The sequence below is a fragment of the Myotis myotis genome, unplaced genomic scaffold (genome assembly GCF_014108235.1).
Source record: "Myotis myotis isolate mMyoMyo1 unplaced genomic scaffold, mMyoMyo1.p scaffold_m19_p_8, whole genome shotgun sequence".
In the NCBI taxonomy this organism is placed as follows: domain Eukaryota; kingdom Metazoa; phylum Chordata; class Mammalia; order Chiroptera; family Vespertilionidae; genus Myotis; species Myotis myotis.
The window spans coordinates 42485812-42501448 of record NW_023416390.1 but is presented as its reverse complement, the minus strand read 5'-3'; the positions used below and the strand labels follow the sequence as shown (position 1 = coordinate 42501448).

At 41.3% G+C, this 15637-nt stretch overlaps 1 long non-coding RNA gene across 1 annotated transcript in view; it reads right to left on the bottom strand.

Annotated features, from left to right (window-relative positions):
- Positions 1–206: 206 nt before the first annotated feature.
- The window catches only part of LOC118662196, a 99224-nt gene continuing 83793 nt past the window's right edge, over positions 207–15637 (bottom strand). The window contains exons 3-4 of the long non-coding RNA XR_004969618.1: positions 8587–8667; positions 207–388 (exon numbers count right to left, since the gene is read on the bottom strand). This is a non-coding gene — a long non-coding RNA (uncharacterized LOC118662196). The remainder of the gene's footprint in view (positions 389–8586; positions 8668–15637) is intronic.

Below are 15637 nucleotides of genomic sequence, written 5' to 3'. Positions count from 1 at the left end.
AAGTTTATAGTCAACGGTGGGATGGTACAATCCATTAATCTTTCTCACAGTTACACGGTTCCATTTGGACCAGGCTCAGCTCTTATAAAATGCAGGCTCATTACACTGACTCAGACGGGAGCTGGCCGAACACATTCAAGGACAGTGCTACCGCGCAAGCATATTTGAAAAACTATTTTGGTTTCTTACCATGAAATGGAAGTTAGGCAAATTCGCCAGAGAGTCAGTCCTTGTCCTTTGCTTGCCTGGTGCTTTGCTCCTCTGTCCTGCTTGCCTTGACCACTCAGGCTGAGGGTTCAGATACAAAGAGCAGGAGAGCATCTGTAATCATCTGCTCAGAAAATGTGGCCGAGGGATTTCACCAACGTGGATTTGAGATGGGAAGGTCCTGTTTAGGATGTGGTGGATAGGCAGTCAGTGGAAATGTGGTTACTCTGAGGATTAATTGGGTAATTTAGCCCCTCAAGTACTCTTTGGAGTTTGAAATATCCAGATGGACATATTAAAGAAAAGAGAATACGGTCTTTAAATCTTTAGACTTAGAATAATGAGGAGAATGCTGTTCCACCTACATCTATTCTATTACCAAGAAGTACTTCTTGGTATTAAGGTCCTTTGAATATAATTTCATTCCTTACACCCAATTTTTTCAATGGAGAAGGTAATTCTGAGAAAGGTAAAATAACTGCCCCCAAAGTCACACAGCTGTGAAGTGAGCAGGTGAGAATAATAATGGAACCCAGGGACTTATTCTTACTAAAGGCCATACTTTGACATTGACCTTGGACTGCTAGGAGATGTCATGCTATAAGCTATTATTAATCATTTCTACCTGGAGATTCAGGGAGAGAAGGGGAATGAAGAGAGCAAAATGGGGAAGTTAGGAGATGGAAAGGACACACTTCACCTACTTTGCTGTTGGCCTAGTAATATTTGCTACTGGCCAGACTCTATGATACTATCCTGTAGTGGTTTCAACAGCTGTGGAGTTCTGATGCTGTGGTACTGGACTGTTCATTTAAAACCACTTTTAGGATCTTTTATATTCTCTTCTTGTGTTTCCATAAACCATAACCACTGTGATCAATATTTCCTATCAATATATCCTGATCATTGAGCACTGAGCCTGGTCTGGAAAGATTGTCCCTGGAATCCCTAACAGTGATGAACTCAGTTCTTCATAATCTGCATGCAGATTGTCCGAGGCCAGTTTTTATGGCCAGGCTGGTTTCTCCCCACCACACAAACCCTTCTGAGCCAGCAACTCTAATACTCTGTCACTGGGTGCCAAGGGAGGGCACATTAATTTTAATATTGGCTTTAGTCAAACCTCATTAGGAAGGTCAATATACCCCATTAAATAATATGTTTAAAACACTAAGTAAATAACCCTTAGATAATCCATAGTTTTGGATCATCAAGGCAGCTTTTTTTCTTCCAGCATCACAGCTAATTTAAGACTGCAGGGAAGGAGTTTTAAACACATTACTTTTGGCTTCAGCCCAACCTTGTTGCAATGTGATATTTAGAGCTCATGAATCAAGAGACAAGCATGTATGGCCAGGTGTGGTTTGACATAAAATTGTCTGCGAGACAATTGGTCTCTCTGTATGATAAATGGTCAAAAAACTCATTCACTTCTAACGTCTGTGCTTTAAAAGGTAAGGTAAATATACAGAAGGCTTCCTTTTCTTGGCATTTATCTTCTCAAGTGTGGAGGTCTGTTTGATTAATGTCTAGTCATTTAAGGAAAAAGATGTCTTCTTTAAAAAATGATTAGATCATGCTTCTGGGGAGTTTTTATGTCCAATTACTTAAACTTAAAAAAAAAAACTTAAAAAAATTTTTGTGTGTGTTATGTCTACTCCGAGAGACCCTCTTACTCCTGAGGAACTTAATGGATGGATGGCGCTGTTTCCTGATGTGGATTCTTCTTTAGCTGGAGTCTCCCTCCATCTGCTGGCAGTGATGGCTTTGAACTCTGACAGTGCCCGAGTACTGAGTACTTGTGGGTAAGGGTCTCATCTGTTGGGCACCCACATACCAATGTATTGTTCCTTCATATTTTCACTTTGAAAATTTGAAAGAAAAATGTTTGCTCTGATTTAGAAATCACATTCTACGTTGTTAGCTATCTATAACATCAAGTCTGTTGCTTTCCATTGTATTATTATCTAGTCTGGGTTTTGATTTTTGGTGTGTGTGTTGTTGTTATTTTCCCCTAGTGAACTAACAGTTTCAAACAGTATATAAATAGCCCAGTTCCATTTGCTTGTTCCCATCGTTCTTTAAAATCAAGATACCAGATAAAATAGCGTTTGATGGCTAGAGTCTATTATCAGCTTATGACACAAGCCTGGTCTTTGAAAAGGCATAAATCAGATAACACGGTTCCAGTGATGCTGCACTCTTTTGATTTTTTAAAGCCTCCTGTCAAGGCTGCCTTTACCTGCATCTTTTGATAATAAGAGAATTAGATCATTGGCGTCATCACAAGATGCATCTGGCAGCCGCTTTTCTTCATCATTATCATTACCAGGGGGTTGTGGTGTTGGATTTCTCTCAGTTCCATTTATTTTATGTCGTCTGCATGTTTCTGGATTCTCACAGCCTGTCGGTGTGCGTGCGTGTGGGTGCACGTGCGGGGTGTAAGGAGACAGAGAGATGGCCTGAGAGACAGAGAGAACTTGAAAAAAGTTGGCAAAGAGAACGGGCAGCAATGTGCTGAGGCTTCCTTCCTGCTCTAGTCCTATCTGGATTATGTGTCTAGTAAGCAGTCGACCAGGCCCAAGCAGCCGCTTCTGCCCTGACAGTTGTTAGCAGAGCACACTGTGCGTCTGTTGGCACTCTTCCTGGTTTTTCTATCCTCTCTCTGCCCATATAACCACCCTCTTTAAGAATCAGAGGTTCTGTGCAACATAGAAATATCTCACATTTCTCTCTCTCTCTCTCTCTCTCTCTCTCTCTCTCTCTCTCTCTCTCTCTCTCTCTCTCTTTAAAATCCTCACCTGAATATATTTTTTCAATTGATTTTTAGAGGGAGTGAAAGGGAGGGAGGAGGGGAAGAGAGAGAGAGAAAGAGAAAAATTGATGTACAGATGGACTGGTTGCCTCCTGCACACACTCTGGGGCCAGGGCTTGAAACAGCAACCAATGTACATGCCCTTGATCAGGAATCAAACCCACAACCCTGGGTCTGCAGGCTGATGCTCTACCTCTGAGAAAAACCAGCCAGGGCTCTCTATCTTTCAAGCATCACATTTTAGACTTAGCTGCACAAGAAGAAACACATTCTCTTTGTTTCCATCCAAAGCGATCAGTCCCTCTTCATCATGTCAAAGGTTCTGCTTTTGTTCAGAAAAGATGAGCAGCAGATCCTGCCCTCACAGAGTCAACAGTTTAGTGATTTTCTTGGTTTAAATGGAAGTCAGCCTAAGAGGGAAGTGACTAGTCAAAGAACACTGGGTGGTCAATGAGAAGGATGTGGACCGGACTCAGGAAAGGACTGTTGCAAGGGTCCAGGTGGTAGGGTGCAGAGAATAGGAACTACTTGATGTTCTCGTAGGAGTGAGTATATGGGTGCCAACCATTTGTCCCATTCATGCATCACTCCCCTCAGGATGCAGCGTGAGCATCTTTATGGCTTTTCTGGGTCATTTGTCACCTTGGCCAGGAGATTGCAGGACTCCTTGACTCATGCCCCACCAGAATGTGCACAGTGCAGGAGGGCTGTGTATGTAATGTCCTTTAGAAATGGCAGGGGGCTGCCATCAAAAGAAAGAGGCTGCCTAAACGATCTCCTTGTCATTTCCTACTGTGCTTGGGCCTAAATTTAATAGGACTAGTTGGTTATTTTTTTCACACAGGTGATAGATAAATGCCGAAGAAGATGCCAGGAGGAAATAGAATCTTGAAGGAAAGCAAAGGCACAGAGTCTCTCAATTCTTGGTGACTTCTTGATGTGACATGTCACATTAATTTAACTCCATTAAGTGTTGTTCACCTACTTTATAACTTTAGGCTTGATCCCTGTATAGGAAATATTATTTCAATTTTTAGAAATTTGCCTGCTGCCTTTGCTAGACCTAAAATCGATAGCTGTAGTGTGTTCTCAGGGGGAGTGCAGCGGTGGGGGAATTGGGTGCTGCTGCAAAATAGGTGGGTAGCGTGGGGCAACTCAATTTTTCTGAGACTCAGTTTTTCTCGTTTGTAAAATTAGCATAACAATGTCTATTTCTGGACTGATGTGAAGCTGAGAGGATTATAAATGAGAATATAAGTGAAGTCCCTTACATGTAGTAGATGCTCAGCAAATTGTAGATATGATTGTTGTGTTGTTATAGAAACCTCCTTGCTTTTCTTCCAGCATATCTCAATTATTATGCCCTTAAGCTCTTGTCAACTCCTGAACCTCCTCCATTCAGACAAAAGCAGCCTAAACAATGAGATAATTCATCATCTCAATAATAACTTGAAATAAATAAAAGAAGCTGGGAGTAGGACGACTGCAAATTAATAAATTCAGCAATTGATTGATGTCATCAAGGCCCCAGGCTCTTTCATTCTGCCGTTCTCAGCATGTTGGCTTTGTTCCGAGGTGTGTCCTTTCCTAGTTACAGCATTGCTGTTCCAGCACCAGCTATCACGTCCTCACACAGCAGTGTGTTTCTTTTTGTCAAAAAATAAGATTTTTCCAGAATCCCTGGGCCTGAGGAGACTTTTTCCTCCAGTTCCATTTGGGAGCTGCCCAAAAACTCTGAGATCTCCCCTTAGGATCGCAAAGTGATGTGGCTGTCCAAGACCTTACATCTTCCCTCTCTTCTGGGAAAATTGGGAGTGTGTCTGGTGGTAGTGCCTGCTTCTGGATGCACTGTCTCTTTCTCTCTCTTAACCTTAACAAGATCATATGCCTAGACCCGCACCAGTCTATGCACAGAGAATACAAGTTAATTGGTGTCTACTTCTGAAATTAGGGTTAGACAAACCACATGTCTAAGAATGAAGAAATCTCCTTTCTTGCAATAGGACACTATTTGGTGGGAGATGGGGAGGTTAGTGATTATGCCGAGGAGGCAGCAAACAAATGTCTACTCCACCCCTCCCCCCATAGCAATCCCTGAATGTAGAGAGCTTAGTAATTAAAGCTCAGTGTACTGCTCTCACCAACTGCCATAGTACATTTAAATGAAATCAACTACATGTATTCTGTGCCAACTTATGCCATGCCATGCGCTTGTTGTGGGGGAGCAATGAAAAAGAAAGGCAAACCCTGTCCTTAAAGCTCAGGCTAATATTATCTCATATAACTAAATGGTCTCTTGGTATTTTTCTTTCCACATGTTGTCCCCTGACCTATACTGTATGCATCATGAAGGCAAGAGCCTTGTCTGATTCAGGACATATTTGCCCAGATCCTTCCCTCTACCCCCACAGCACCTGGACCACACGCAGGGTTCACCCGGAAGATGGGTGGACTGTTTGATTAGTGGCATTGAATGACTCCCAACACAGAACACTGCCTGTCCTCTAGTTCTCCTTCCTTTTTTGGTTGGTTTTTGTATTGTGGTAGAGATTGCTAGTGGTCACCAATCTTTAGTTCCTCTTTCCTTCCTGAGCTCATAACTGAACTATTCTTCCTGTCACCCTGGTGCCCAAGTGAAACCACGAGAATGAGTTCTGGTGGGTGGAATGTGGGCAGAAGCTACACTGGCTGCCACCACGGCTAGCCATAAAGCCTTCTGTGAACCCTTCCAAGTTCTCCCCTTGCTGGACATGAGATCCTTTGACATCCTAGAAGATAGAAGATCCTCCTGGTGGAAGGGCCCCAGATACTCACTGCTTAGAAGAAGTGACCACAGAAAAGCTGCCTGGTCAGGGATACTCACACAACTCTGTGTGAATAAGCACCTGAGATTTGTTACACTATGAGCTTCATACACTGACATTTCTTTTTAAGAGAGCAAGTCTGGTTCTAGTAGTTTTCAAAAGCATCTTTTGATTTATAAGAAAAACTCTAAAAAAACTATGTGAGAAAAGAAAAACTCTAAGAAGTTGCTGTCTTTGAAAAGAAAATACACATGAGCAATGAGCAAAGCACTGATAACATCTTCAGGTATACCATCCAACATTCTGCAGGATGATCAAAGAGAATATACTCTTCCAGTAATGATTAGGACATTTGCATTACCCTCAATTTGGGGGAGAAATCATTATAAATGGTTCTGTTTGCACATTAGTGAAATCCCTTGATCCCACTGTGTGCTTGTCATCTAACTGCTCATTTGCAGGTATTCAACATTTCCAATAAGAGTATTCCATACCAGATTTTAAGTCATTACTGTTTTTATAATGGATTCGTAATTTCTTAATTGTCCTAATGTTCTTTCTTACCTATTCTTGTTAAAATCTGATTAAAATATGAATAATTTCAGCATCCCAAGCATTCTGGAAACAAAATAAAATCCAGGCTTAGGTTCAAATGAAAGCCAGAAGAGGAAGACAGAATGGACAGTTCTAGATTAACCTCAACTGAATCTGACTGGGCCTTGATGCATCCCCATGCCACTCCGAATGTGGTCATGTTAGAGCCAGTAGTGATCACTTAGTTATCAGCCCTCAGTTATTGATGAGGCACAGGGTTGCACAGTTCGATAGTGATGAAGGCAGGATTAGTTTGGGCCTAACAGTTTCCATTAAATGAGCTCTGAGAAATTAAACCTGTGTATGACAGTGAGCTGTCACTCTCTCCAGGACTGTCCCCCCTCTCAGGTTCCCTCCTCTGCCACTAACCTAGAGTCCTAGCACAAGGCACCCAAACACCGTGGCTTACTGTGAGGCTGATGCTCAGTGTACTATGGCATTTAGTGAGAGCAATACACTGAGCTCAGTAATTCTGCCCAACCAATGAGTCCAAACAAACCTTTTGACAATATACTTGTGAAAGTCTCTTTTTATCAGCATCCCCTCCATTTTCTGTTCCTCGGTTCATGAGCTGTTCTTCCTAAAAGTGTCTCTGGACAAAACAAGATGGAAAGAATTCTTCCATTCCCTGCCATCATTGAGATACTTCCCTCTTCCATGGGGCAACATTCTTCTATCAATTAGGAGAGCCACTCCCATCTAGTATACTTTTTTTTTTTTTTAAGACTTATGAACATCCCTTCCCCTCAGTTCAAGAATATCTAACTCCTGTCTCAGATGATCCGCTAACCAGCTATGTAACATTGAACTAAACTTCTCACCCTTAGGTTCCCATTTGTAAAATTAGGGGTTAATTTAGAATGCCATTATCACTTCTGGTGTGATTAATCACTCATTTCAACAATGTTTGAAAGCTACTGTGGAAATCCCTGGAAATAAAAAATAAATAAATAAGAAAGAAATATTTCCTGCCTCTGAGAAGCTCCCAATCTGGCTTAAAGTCCATGCTTCCTAGATGGGGTGAAGAAAATGGATGGGTAACCAGTTCCACTAGGAAACATTGGATCCAGGAACATCTATTGAATCTGTCTGTATTTTTAAGCTTCCTTTGGCACTTTTGTTCTTATAATTATTCTAGATCATGTTCTTGAGACTTGAATTACCTTTTCTTTAAACCCTCATTCAAGGATAGTTTATTGATGAGAGAGAGAGTGCGTGCACGAGAGAGAGAGAGAGAGAGAGAGAGAGAGAGAGAGAGAGAGAGAGAGAAAGAGAGAGAGAAACATTAATGTGAGAGGGAAACATCAATTGGTTGCTTTCCATCCACACCCTGATTGGGGATTGAACCCACAAACCTAGGCATATGCCCTAACTAGGAATCAAACCCACAACCTTTATGGTGTATGGGATGATGCTCCAACCAACTGAGCCACCCACTCAGGGCAAACATTTTTTTCTTTATCTTTCATCTATTTCTCATTCTCCTTTCCAGTTTTCTTCTCTGTAAACCATCAATATTTAAGAATTAAGTTTTAGATTCTCTACACAGGTTACCCTTTGATGCCCTTATCCTGGCCTCCAATCTTACCTACACAGAAATTGTTCTTAATTGCACAAGTGTATGTGTATTTACTATACTAAAGTTCCTCTTATATTTTTACTTTACCCAGTAGTTTTATTAATGTTGTCTTAAAATTGTACCCAATTGCCCTAGCCAATTTTGCTCAGTGGGTAGAACATTGGCCCTCAGACTGAAGAGTCCCAGATTTGATTCTGGTCAAGGGTGAGTACCTGGTTTGTAGTCTGGATCCCTGGGCTCCGTGGAGGTACATGAGGGAGGCAACCAATCAATGTGTCTCTCTCACATTGATGTTTCTCTTTCTGTCTCTCCTGCTCCCTTCCACTTTCTCTAAAATATCCTAAGGTGAGGATTAATAAAAAACAACAAAAATTTTTGCCCAATTGATCAAAGGAAAGTAGTTCCTTCTCTCTGCTTCTATTCCACTTTAAAATTCTAGATACTTGTCAATCATGTCATACAGAGGTCAGAGGAAGCTTGATGGAATGGTAGAGGCAACCCAGGGAAGCCTACCTATCCAAAGCTTCCTGAAAGCCCGTGCTTGGTCTGCTGATGTGGAACCTCTACAGTCCGTCTTGCTCACTCACCTCAGGCTGCTCTGATGCTCTGCAAATCCAAAGCATGTCCACCAGCTGGTCTCTATTGCTGTCTTTTCTTTTCTTCATTTGCTGTTGGCAGTGGATAAATCAGAGATTACCTGAGTCAATTTGGACTTCAGTTTCTTAATTATGTCATATCATCTTAGCCTGGAGATGGTTTTTCCCCAATATGACTGTTGTAATCTTTCATAGTAGCCTCTACCTCTGGCTGATTCTGGGTTTTGCACATGGACTCAGCAAGCAAAGAGTCCGGGTTCATCTGGGACACAGATGGGAGTTCGTCTAGGTCATCTACCAGAACAGACCCAGACTTTATATTCACTGGCCCAAGATGGTTCATATTCATTATTTTGGAGTGTATTAGTCAGGACTGTCTTGGTTATAAGAAACAGAAAACCTACCTCTAGGCTGACTTAAAGTTTTTAAAAAAAGAAATAGATGACATAACAATAAAAAAATCTGGGTGCATTTTAGATGTGGCTGGATCCTAGAGTTCAAATTTATTCGGACTCAGTCTCACTCTTACTTACTCTCCCATCTGTTGGCTTCACTCTTGGATGGATCTTATTCTTATGATGGCCCCCAGCAACTTCAGACATATCCTCTGGGTTCACATTCAACCCAGCAAAGAGCTTTTCGCTTGGTTATGATTGGTCCAAATGGAGTAATGTACCTATCCTCAAGCCAATCACTGAGGACAAGGGGAGGGGTGGTAAAAATTGGATTACATGTCTACTTTAGAAGTGGCAGTGTCCCCAGTGTCATTGTAGCCTGAGGTAAGGGGAGGGTGGTTTCCTCATAGGAAATTAAAGGTATGGCTACCAAAAAAAGGGAAAGGAGATTCCAGCAGGACAGAACACCAGAGGCCCACTGTATGGGGTCATTCCCTGATAACCTGTGTGCTTGACTCATCTCTTTTTATTTTTAAAAATTATAGTTTGAGGTCATAGTCTAATAAATTTCCTCTTGCTGTCATTTCCCATTGTGTCATTATCTCTGGTTCTAACTCTAAGACTTGATGCAATATAGGGTTCTTCATCTTTCTACTATTTCTGCCTATATTTTAAAAAATCAGAGATGGCATGTTACTTTCATTCTGTGAATCAATGGGGGAAAACCAGCACTGTGCAAGGTTTCATCTGTTTCTCCCATTGAGCATGTTTATAGCAATGACTTCAGAGTGTTTATTGGTTATGAACACAATATTGCATTGTAAATGAGGCAAAAGGTGTATTTGATGCCTTATTTTCATAAATTGTTTTCTTTTAAAAAAATCTTATTTCTTAATTTTAGAGAGAGAGGAGAGAAACATGGTTTGTTGCCCCACTTATTTACCAGCGAACATTCATCGGTTGATTCTTGAGTGTGCCCTGACCAGAGATCAAACTTGCAACCTTGGCTTATTGGGACGATGCTCTAAGGAACTGAGCTATCCGGCCAGGGCTCATAAATTGGTTTCTAACTTATCAATTAATTTATTTGGGTTCATCAAGAGACTTTTAACATTTAAGCCCTGCAGCGGGGAGCTGGGGAGGAACTAGCATCTCACATCATAAAATTAGCAAGTTTGATAAAATATGGAAAGCAAAAAATTCATCCCTGCTTGCAATTGTCTAAATAATCCCCAGATGTGCATGAGCTATTGCCAACTAAATTTGTTTATTTACTTGATTTATAAGATGGGCTCAATGCATAAGAAATCATAGCATACATACAATAAAGTATGTGCCTGCATTAATCTGTTGGCTCACAGTATCGTGTCTGCTTCTATACTTCAAAATTCCCTTAGCATATCTTGGATACTCAATGTATATTCATCAATAGTGACCCTTTCCTGTGATTTCACATAAGCAAACAAGCAAAAAGAGTAACAGAGATGGGGGAAACCCTATAGAAATATCTTCATAATTGTATTATTTTGGATTCTTCTCAAAAAGCCAAATAGAAGTGAATAGAGCTGCCACTGATTTCCTCTTAAGAGACATGATGTGCTCCTAAGACCTTATAATTTGGGAGGATTCTAGATACGGTTTCTAAGTATTACTCACTGGCCTTACTGTTTATTTAATCAAGGATTAGCTTTCCAGTTTCAGAGGTGGAACTTGTCACAGGTATTTCTTCCTCTTAATGAGTGAGCCTTTCCCTGGAGTCACCGACTCACAGGCACAATAAAGCACAAGCATGTTTGAACATCACCCGCTTCTCTCCCATGACACAGTGGAGGAAATGGAGAATGCATGTTCAAAGAGATATGTGAGGAGTTTTTCACCATCCAGGCAGGGCATCTTGATGAGTTACTCCAACTGCTTGGGTGTCCCCAAGGGAAGTAGGCCTTTCCTTTTACGGTCTAGGATGGAAGAGCACAGAGGCACGAGAGTAGCAACATAGGCAGTGAGTGCCCTGCTGCCTCCTGCCACCCCAGAGACAGCCACCAGTTCCTCTTTTACGGGGCTAGTCTTTAGGGGGCTAGGTTCCCTAGGCACAAAAATCTATCAAATCCTCTTATAAAAACAGGGCTAAAACCTGATCACTTGCATCCATTTCAAACAAAGCATGGTGCATTGCCATATTAAATTTAGGTTACATCAGTCAGTTTTATATTTAAGATATATGGGATTGGATGAATTTAGAAGATTATGTAACTAAAAGAAAATTTTCAGTATGAATGGCTTTTGCTTGGCAGTTTTGGGTTCTATAAAGGGAAATTTTTTGTTTATTTGTTTGTTTGTTTTGTTTTTTTCTTTAACCAAGGCAGTCTCTTAGAAGGGAGGAAACACTGTTATGAATGTTGTCCTCAACCCTGAGTTTTTCATTCGATTTGCTCAGCTGTAGCATTGAGATGGCCATACTTTCTTCTAGGTGTATTTAACCTCACAGGAATGCTCTGACAACCCATGAAACAACTTCCCAGGTCCCCTGATTTCATTGGCATGTCCCTAAAAAGCATCCAGAAATGAAACAATGTCTGCAAAGATATAGATTATACATATCCTCTCTTTGATTAAATGGGCAAGGGTAAAAATTTCCAAAATACAGGGGAGCAGACAAAAACAGCATCTTCTAACCTTTGGGGGATGTTTCTAGGCAACCAGCATCACATTATATAGAGATTATTAAATCTGTCCCATTATTATGCCTGGTGTACTCAAGGGGTTCAGAGTTCTCAAAACATTCCAAACATTTTACTAACAAGCTTCTCTTAGCCTTTTTAATAGGAATTGTAGACATTTTGGAAGCAGGGACATTGCTGGTGTAACTTCACTGAATATGGAAATCTTACACACTTTGGGCTTAACTAATAAGTTGGCATTGTGATAGAAATGCTGTTCTTCTGTTTCTCACATTCCTGGTCTCCAAATGTGTGTGTAATGCAATCTGGCGTTAGAATTCTCTTAGCTTATGGTTATACGCTAGGAACATCCCTTCCATGTGGATATTATTTCCTGCCAAGTAGCACAGGTTGTCACCACTACCACACTGACCAGGGGATTCCCCCAAGTGTTCTCTGCATCCCTACATTTAAGTGGCTGACATTTGTGCATTTTGGCTTTAAAATGATAAGAATTCCTACTGCAGGGTCTAGACCCCTTTTTGCTAAAATTTTGATTTCGCAAGATTTCTGTTGGGATGTCAGTCTTCTTCATCAGAGGAGGTCTGATGAGTCCAGAAATTCTTTGTATTTCATTGTTTTGGACTCGGATTAACTGCTCCCGGTGGGCCAGCTGTCCAGTGTCTGTAATAAGGAAATGCACATTCTCTGGAATACAGTCCATCATAATTGTCTGGACATTTTAAATCAGAGATTAACTGTCCCCACCCAGGGAGAATTTAAGCTGTGGAACAGAATGGCCTCTTGAGGTCTGTTCCAACTCTGTGTCTCCATGATCCTGATTTCTTCTCTGAAAAGCAGATCTTTATATTTTACCAGGTTCCATGCTTCTTTGGTTTTTCAGCTTTTGTATTTCAAGCATCTATTGATCATGCTGTACTTGCGATTCCTTTGTTCTTTACATCTTTATTGATGCAGAGCAGTGCCAGAAACTGCTTTTTAACAGTTATTCAATCCCTGATGCTCTTCATGTATCAGATTTGGGATTTAATTTCTTAGAGCTACTGGGCTGGCTACACAATTAATTGCTACTTATTAATAAGCCATTAGGCTCACTTGACCAACCATCAACAGCTGAAGAAAAGCACGCCTCCCCCGCCTTGGCCCCATCTCGTTCTCTTTTGATGTTGAAGCTGTTCTCCTGTGTAATGGGAGACTTGCTGGAGTGTTTGGGGGTCTCTGGCTCATTTAAAGTGACAGGAAATGTTATCTCCTGATAATAAACAGGTTTCTGTGCCCATCACTATGACCTTTACCCCTTCACCCATCAGAGGGATTCCAGGAGGCCACTGACACTTAACTCTGGGTAATCGCATAGCTATTAAGAAAGGAGGTGGTATGTTGTATTTGTGTGTAAGTGTAAATATCCGGACACTGGCAGCAGGAATCTGTGTTTAAGAGGAGGCACAGCATATGGGGAAGCTGGTGACTCTAGGAACAGAGAGATGTCAGTTTGAAATCCAGCTCCCCCACTTACTAGGTTTGCAAGACCTTGGATAAGTTATTTCTCCTCTCTACGCCTGTTTCTCCTTCTAAAAAAATGGGGACATAGTATACCAACCCATGGGGTCATAGGAAACCAACCCAGCTTGATTGCTTCGAGACTTAAACATTCCATAAGAATCAGCTATAATTGCTCTCTGTAGCCCACAGCTAGTTGACTTGTGTTCAGCAAGCGATCTGCATGGCTTAATGGGCAATAAATGGGCTTTAGAGTCACACAGACCTGGTACGATCCCCAACTGTGCCATTTCCTCTATGGTCTGACTCTCTGATCCTTATTTTCCCTTCTGAGTGCTGGTGTGAGGAATCAAATGAGGTAATGAGTTGTGCATGGAATGCAGCAAGCCCTCATATCCACGGGTTTCCTGATTAAAGACCATCAGGGCCCTTTAGACCTCCCTCTCACAAGAACAGGGAGCGAGGTTCAGCCCAGGCTGACTTACAGCCCCTGACAGTAACTGCAGGCCACATATGTGCTTCTCAAAGGTGAACGTCTTGCTCAGGCTATGATCTCTGCATCTGTTCTGTGTTAATGGTCCTAAAGCTGTCAGGAGTACAGTCCTCCTGGCCCCTCTCACTATAGGTCCACAATACTCTATCCAGATTCTTGGGGCCAGATGTGTTTCAGAATTCGGAAATTTCCATATTTCAAAAAGATAACTCAGTGCAGTCTGCATTATAGAGCCTGTCATCCCAGTGGGGTCTGGGCAGCACTCCGTAACCAAACACATTAATATTTCTGCAATGAAAGGTATGACTATGCACCTTGAAGTGAGATCATTGTGAATATTTTCATATCTTTTCAGATCAGGTTTTCCAACCAAATGGGTTCAGGTCGAGTCAGAATTAACTGCCAAATAAGCTAGGGAAAAACATTACATTTTCAGAACTTTTTCAATTGGGGGTTGTAGACCAGGGATTGTAGGCTTATTGATACCCTAGAGCTAGAACTGACCCCTGAGTCTTTGTTTCTGTCCCTCTGGTGTCTCAGCCTTTTCCAAGTACCCATTCTCCTTGGCTATAAATATCCTTTCTAGTCTGTGCCAAACTACAGAATTCTCACTTTTAAAACCTGTTTCTTGAGAACCTTCCTCTTGGTAGATACATTCCTTTCACTCAGTTAACTGGACCTGTCCTTTACTGGTGCTTCCCCCAAGTCTGAACTTGAATCTGTATTATGAATAAATTTATATTGCTTGCCTTGAATGAAAGAATGCTAGATGATTTTTTCCTTAATGTACACAATGCTTTTTCTTTTCCTCCCATGTTGGATGGTCTCCAGAACAGAGATCCTGTTATCTGATTCCTTATTCATTTGCTGCCCACAACTGGACATTTCTGTGGGTTGTATATATGCTGACAGAATGAGAACAAAAAGGGCCAGACATCAATCCCAACTGTTTTTATCACTCCCATGGCCATGGGCTGCACTCCTAACCTACATTCAACCTTCTTACAAAAGGATTGAGGGACAAAGTATGAACAAATCAGTGTCCACATCTATCTTCATTGCCATAAAAATGATTCAAACTCTTGTGTCATCAAAGATGAACATGATCCCTAAAAAAACAGTGAAAAGCCTACAACAGTGCCCCAAGTAAAGTTACTCTTGATGGTGATAGTGATCTTTATATAAAGACTATACTGTGAGGAGTTTTGACTACTACTAATAAATAATAATGACTGGTGAGGAGTACTTGGTGGCTCCATTTCTCACATGCTGGGCATTCCACAACTCTAATTTGGCTTCTCTCCTCATTGGCAGAGTTCTCCCCAGCATCACTGGTGACCTCCAAAAGGCTAAATTCAAGGGATATTTTTCTGCTTTAATTTAACTTAGACTCTCAGAAATATTTTATGCCATAAGCCATTCCTTCCTACTTGAAATATTTTCTTCCCATGGTTTCCATGATACTACACTCTCTTAGTTTTCTCCTTTGTCTTTTACCTTTTATATTTAGTCTCCTTTGTAGGCTCATCCTTCACTACTTGATCAAGAAATATTGGCATACACAAAACCCTCTTGCTTTTCCCCTCAGTAATCTTTCCCTAGGCAATCCTTCTTTTCTATACTCAGATGACTGACTAATTGATAGTTCCAGTCTAGATCCTGCTCCAATTCAAATCTGGTCTCTCTCTCTCTCTCTCTCTCTCTCTCTCTCTCTCTCTCTCTCTCACACACACACACACACACACACACACACTGGCATCATTATTTGTTATATTTTGCAAGTCAGACACCTAGGGATAGTTCCAGACTTCTCTTCCGCCCTCATCCCCCAATTATATGGCTTGCCTTGAGTGAAAGAATGCTTCCTTGATTTGTCTCTCTTTCTCTCTGACCACCAACTCCTGCTGGTTTCACCTCCTACACAGCTCTCCTATCCACCACATTTTTTCCTCTTCACTACCACAATGCTAATCCAA